This window comes from Rattus norvegicus, chromosome 4, assembly GCF_021556685.1.
Source record: "Rattus norvegicus strain SHRSP/BbbUtx chromosome 4, alternate assembly SHRSP_T2T, whole genome shotgun sequence".
In the NCBI taxonomy this organism is placed as follows: domain Eukaryota; kingdom Metazoa; phylum Chordata; class Mammalia; order Rodentia; family Muridae; genus Rattus; species Rattus norvegicus.
The window spans coordinates 134,324,495-134,330,403 of NC_141537.1; the positions used below are offsets into that span (position 1 = coordinate 134,324,495).

General features: G+C 50.3%; 1 non-coding gene across 1 annotated transcript; it reads right to left on the minus strand.

Annotated features, from left to right (window-relative positions):
- Positions 1 to 878: 878 nt before the first annotated feature.
- On the minus strand, positions 879 to 1,010 carry LOC120102666 (small nucleolar RNA SNORA17). Its single transcript, XR_015687360.1, has one exon. It is a non-coding gene; the product is annotated as a small nucleolar RNA SNORA17 (small nucleolar RNA).
- Positions 1,011 to 5,909: the final 4,899 nt, after the last annotated feature.

Genomic DNA, 5,909 nt, shown 5'->3' on the forward strand with positions numbered 1-5,909 from the left:
CGAGTGCTGCAGCAGGTGAAGGGCTGGGCCAGCTCTCCCACTCTGATGACCTGGGGGCCAGCTCTCCTGCCTGCCATAGGTGGCAAGGAGCAAGGAGCGGGCAGCGTCTCTCTTTCACCCATGGCACAGCATGGCCGTCTCTCCCAGACTTGTGCCCTTGGGGCCGGCTTGCCCACACCCCTGCCACCAGTATCAGCTCTGCTGTGCTACCCAGGTGAGGTGCAGGGTCAACTAGTGAGGGCTACAGCTGGTGAGGGCCAGCTCTCACTGTTCTTGTGATCCCATGGCCAGGTTTCCTGACTGTGGCAGGTGGTAGAGAGGGGAGAAGAGGGGATCTCTCTGTCGTCCATACCACCACACAGGAGATGAGTGTCAGGGCCAGCTCTGCTAGGCTTGTATCTGCGGGGCTGACTCACCTACACCTCCCACAATGTGTGGGGCCTGCTCTCCTGACTACTGCAGCTGAGTGGGGTGGGTCAGCTCTTTAACTCTCATATCCTTGGGGCTAGCTCTCCCACAATGCCCAGGTGAGGTGTGGGGCTGTTTCTGCACATCCTTTAGACAGCAGATGTCCCAGAGCCATGAACCCAGACAACACAGGCCAGGACCTCACCCACCATGGTCCCAGGTGGCATCTCTGGCTACTCCCATCAGGCTGTTCCTCACGACCTCTGAGTCTCCAGTTCTGTCTCTCTTCATTGTACCCACACCCTTCTTTTTCTCTCTCTTCCATTTCTCCACCACTTGCTTGCTCCTTTTAGTGGCACCCAGCATCTCTGAGTGTCTGTGGTCATCTCAGGAGTGGTCTCAGGAGGGCTATGTCCCATCTGTGCATTAGAGCAGTGGCCAGGGGTCATCTCGGCTCGCTTTTTTCAGGGAATGTTCAGCTACTATTAATTCAGATGTTCATAGGTCAGAACCCTGAGCATAAACCTAGTCCCTCTCCTTTCTGCCGCCTACTGACGCATACGTGACATAGCAGTCACACCTGCAATGCCTCTCAGGGTAAGGTAGGACATTTTTTATTTTAAAACAACATTTTTTCTCCGTCTTGTGGGAAACGTCAAGTTTACAAAACACAACAGAGCAGGACCATGAATACCCAAGCAGCAGCCCCATGGTGGTCCAGCTTCCTGTCCATCCCTAGGCTCGATCGTATTCCTACGCACATCTCAGAGCTCATCTCATCTGCATCACTGTTTGCAAAACACAAACGCCAGTCTAACTTTCAGCATACCTGAGTCTTGCCGTAAAATCACCACTGGCTGAAAACCACCTCAACTCCCATTTTCTTCAGCATGTGTTCTGAAAAGTCAGGGTTGGGGCCCCCCAAACCACTAGGGTGGGATGCACCTCCCAAATTGCTTCAGGAAACAGCCCAAGCTCTTGGGAAGAGTAATGCCTTCCCTCTGGTTTCCTTCACAGTCTGGAATGTAAAAGCCAAACCCAACAGCCACAGGTTTGCCAAGAACTCCAAAAAGACGGTCACGTGTCCAATTGCCATGGAGACGTGGTGACAAAGGGAACTTATTCCTGCTGTTTAGACAGAGCAGTCCTGCAGCCGCTGTCAGGAAGGGGAGGCAGGCTGCCTGGGCCATGAACACCTGACTGTCGCCCACCCAGGGCTCTCGGTTGTCAGCACTGGGGATTAGCACGTGGGCTTGAGCCAGGAGCTGGTCTGGTCACAGTGCCAGGACAACTCGGAGAGCCAGGCTCTTCCTTAGCTGTCTTCGATGGCCCAGCCAACGGCTTGAAGATGACTTCAACAGAGAACTCATCTGAAGTGTGTTTTATTAGTTCTAGCATTATTTTATCTGTCTTCAATGCTGGTCACTTACATGACGGGTCCTGTGATTTGATTAACCCCAGGACAATTCTGAGCCTGCTCCCTTGACGTGAATGCAGTATTGAATGTGTGGTCTGAAAACGCAGGCTCTTCAGTTAGGCATCCTCATAAATCAAGGTACCCAGAGACCCAAGAACAGAGGGTCCCATGTTTTAAAATAACTGGGTGTGGACCAGCAGACGGCTCAGCACAGACACGTTCTACCAAGCCAGACAACCTGATTTCCGATCCCGGGGCTCTATGTGGTGGAAGGAAGAGAACTCACTCCCGAAAGTTGAGCTCTTATCTCTACATGTACATTTGTGCCCAAAGGCGCTCACATTTGCCAGACTAAAAATAATAAAATGGGCCAGGCGTGGTGGCTGGTGCATGCCTTTAACCCCAGCACTCAGGAGGCAAAGGCAAGTCAACACCGGAGTTCGAGGATAGCCTGGTCTACAGAGTGAATTCCAGGACAGTCAGGGCTACAGAGAGAAACCCTCCCTAAAGGAAATTTAATCATCATCCTCCTCCTCCTCCTCCTCCTCATCATCATCATCACCATCACCATCATCATCAACAACATCAATTATTTCATAATAATAACAATAATAAATTGTAAATCAATAAAAAATAGAGTTTTGAGGTGCATGCCTTGGAATCCCAGCTACATAGAAGGTGGCGGCAGAAGGAATACCAGGAGTCAGGCTACATTCCAACCCAATCAAAGCCAAAAGTAAAATAAAAAAGCCTGGGTTTCAGAGTAAGTGCAAGGGTAGCTTAGGTTGCAGTAAGACCTGTCTTACAATAAGGAGGACTGAGACGTGGGCCAGTAGTACAGCTTTGATTCAAGTCCTAGTGACATGACCATCCCAAATAAAATATATGCATGTGTCATATACAAAATTCCTCACAGGAAGGGTTGCCGGGGCTCCGACCCTATCCAGGCAGCTTTATTAGTCCTGGGTCCATGCCCATAGCTGCTCAGCCAGGCCAGGGCCACCCTAGAAAGTGCGGCTTGGGCATGGGCTTGACCTAGGGCCTCTGCACATCTGTTACAGTTGTGTAGCTTGGTCTTCCTGTGGGACTCTTAATAGCGGGATTGAGGGCTGTCTCTGACTCTATTGCCTGCCTTTGGGACCCTTTCCTCCTGCTGGGTTGTCTTGTCCAGCCTTAACAGAAGAGGTGCCTACTCTCATTGTGACTTGATATGCCACGGCCGGTTGACATTCACTGAGGCTGGCCCTTTCCTGAGGAGAAATGGAGGAGTGGATGGGTATGGGAAGAGAAAGACTGGGAGGAGAGAAGGGAAGAGAAACTTCCGTCAGGATGTAAATAAAATTAAATTCAAAAAGGGAAAAGAAAAAGCGCTCCTTGGGTGGGGCATTATAGAATATCCCTTAGAGGTCGTAAGTGGGAGGAAGCTGAGGCAACACCAGAACCTCCCTCCTTCCCCTCCCTCCTTCCCCTCCCTCCTTCCCCTCCCTTCTTTCTTCTCCCTCTCCCCTTCCTCTCCCTCCTGCCCTCTCCCCCTCCCTCTTTCCCTCTCCCCTTCCCCTCCCTCCTGCCCTCTCCCCCTCCCTCTTTCCCTCTCCCCTTCCCCTCCCTCCTGCCCTCTCCCCCTCCCTCTTTCCCTCTCCCCTTCTCCTCTCTCCCTCCTTCTTTCTCTTTCCCAAATCCCTTTCTTCTTTATTTTAGCTTATTTTATTATTTTATTTTAATGCATGTGACCAGAGAATTCTGGAATACCTCCAGCCCCAGGCTGAGTAGAACTCCTGGCCATCTCAACTCCCACCCAAAGTGCAGTCTGGGCTCTAGCTTCCGAGAAAGCTCAGTCAGGGGCACAACAGCCACAGGGAAGCATGCACAGCACACAGGACTGTGGTTAGTGGACAGAAGAGCCCTCATAGAGTAGCTGAGGTGAGAGGGAGGAGTTTTCATTAAACCTGTGTGTAGTGTGTGTGCGTGTGTGTGTGTGTGTGTAGAATCTTTTAAAAGATACACACAGTTTCTTAAAAAGGGGAACAAAAATATCCATAGGAGGGGATATGGAGGCAAAGTTTAGAGCCAAGACTGAAGGAACGGCCATTCAGAGCCTGCCCTACATGTGGCCCATATATATACAGCCACCAAAACTAGATAAGATGGATGAAGCAAAGAAGTGCATGCTGACAGGAACCGGATACAGATCTCTCCTGAGAGACACAGTCAGAATATGTCAAATACAGAGGCAAATGCTAGCAGCAAACCACTGAACTGAGAACAGGACCCCCTTTGGAGGAATTAGTGAAAGGTCTGAAAGAGCTGAAGGGGCTTGCAATCCCATAAGAACAACAATGTCAACCAACCAGAGCTTCCAGGGACTAAACCACCAAAGACTATACATGGACTGACCCAGGGCTCCAACTGCATAGGTAGCAGTGAATAGCCTTGTTGGGGCACCAGTGGAAGGGGAAGCCCTTGGTTCTGCCAAGGTTGGACCCCCAGTGCAGGGGATTGTGTGTGGGGGGATAGGAGGATGGATGCGGAGGGGAACACCCTTATAGAAGGGGAGGGATAGGGGTTAGGGGGCTGACGGACAGGAAACCGGGAAGGGTAATAACATTTGAAATGTAAGAAATATCCAATTTAAAAGAAATGGGAAAATAAATAAAAAAATATAGAAAGTATTCCTTTTAGAATGTCACAAAGTGTCAATACCACTAAGATTTGTTTAAAAAGGAAAGATACTAGACTTAAGTTTTTAAATGACCGTTGAGGATGATGTGATTTTCCGTGTTTAAGCCTCGGATTCCATCTTGCTAGAAGATGATCCCGGTTATATCCAGATAGATCCAGAGGAGGAGCTGCTGTGGAAGCAGAGCTCGGAGACCTGGTACCACATCCATCTAGCGTCTTCTCCACCTTCTCTTTCAGGTCTTTACACTGAGACATTCAGCGGGACCCAGCTCTTCCTAGGCTAACCGGGACAAGGACCAAGCTCTGCTGAACTCTATGTGTTACTGAGCATGTTAGCCCAGCTTTCCATAAGCCCTTTCTGCAGTGCCCTCTGACCTCTGATGCTTTCCTGTGAATGAATGAAGCTGTTCGGAAAAGCTGTTTGACAAGCTCTTCCTTATGCCTGGCAACCTGGAGCAAGGAATTACCCAGAGAGAGCTGTACTTCAGCTGGAAGGGACACTGTAACCATGGCTACTGAGACATGACCTAGCTTCAGGAAGCTTCATCCAGCCACAGAATGTACCAGCTCAGGAAACGGCCATTCCAGGCAAGTCGGCCTTGGTGAACAGAACCCACCTCTTCTGCTCTGGAAGCGTTCAGAAGCTGCTTTCAGTCAGGTCCAGAAGAGGAAGACCACTCCCCTAATAATTCCAGTTGTGAGCATCAGGTGAGAAAGTCATACCTACATAGGCTATGATTGGCCCTTATAAAACAGCACATGGTGTTGTGACGGGTGAGAGTTAGCCATCATCTCTGCATGACCCCTTGCCTGTGGCCATATAGCTATGCCGTTTAACTTCCTCCCGCAGTCACTGGGCAGACACCCGTCTATGATGACCTTTGGGAAACAAGGTTAGGTCTGATAGAAGGCTTTTCTGAGTAGCGTCTTTTATCTGACTTGTCTCTGGTAACCAGGATCAGAGGTGGCAGTGACTGAAGACCTCCAGAAGGCACAGGAGGAAGGACTTTGGAAGTGGATGGCGAAGGCTGAGAACTAAGCAGCCCTGGGGGTGGGGCAGAAGGCCATGCAGAGTCAAAGTAAGGAGCCCTAATAAGGAGATGCTGTTAAGGTCAGAGGGCTCCAGAGAGCTGTCTTACTGTTATCTGTTGCCAGCACTGTGTGAGCCGCTGCTGTGAGTCATGAATTTCTGGCCACTGAGTGCAGGGTCAGCCACTACCAGTCAAAGCCCAGAGAAGCATACGTCTCACCTAAGCTACAAGTCTCTGGTATGCAGACCTTGGAGCCAATCCCAGGGCTGTCAGTCTGTGAGACCTTGAAACTCAGGGGCCTGGAACTGGAAACCCAGAGGAAATCATGCTTTGCCTGTAGGTGACTTTCGTTCAGACAGGGCACAAAAACGCCA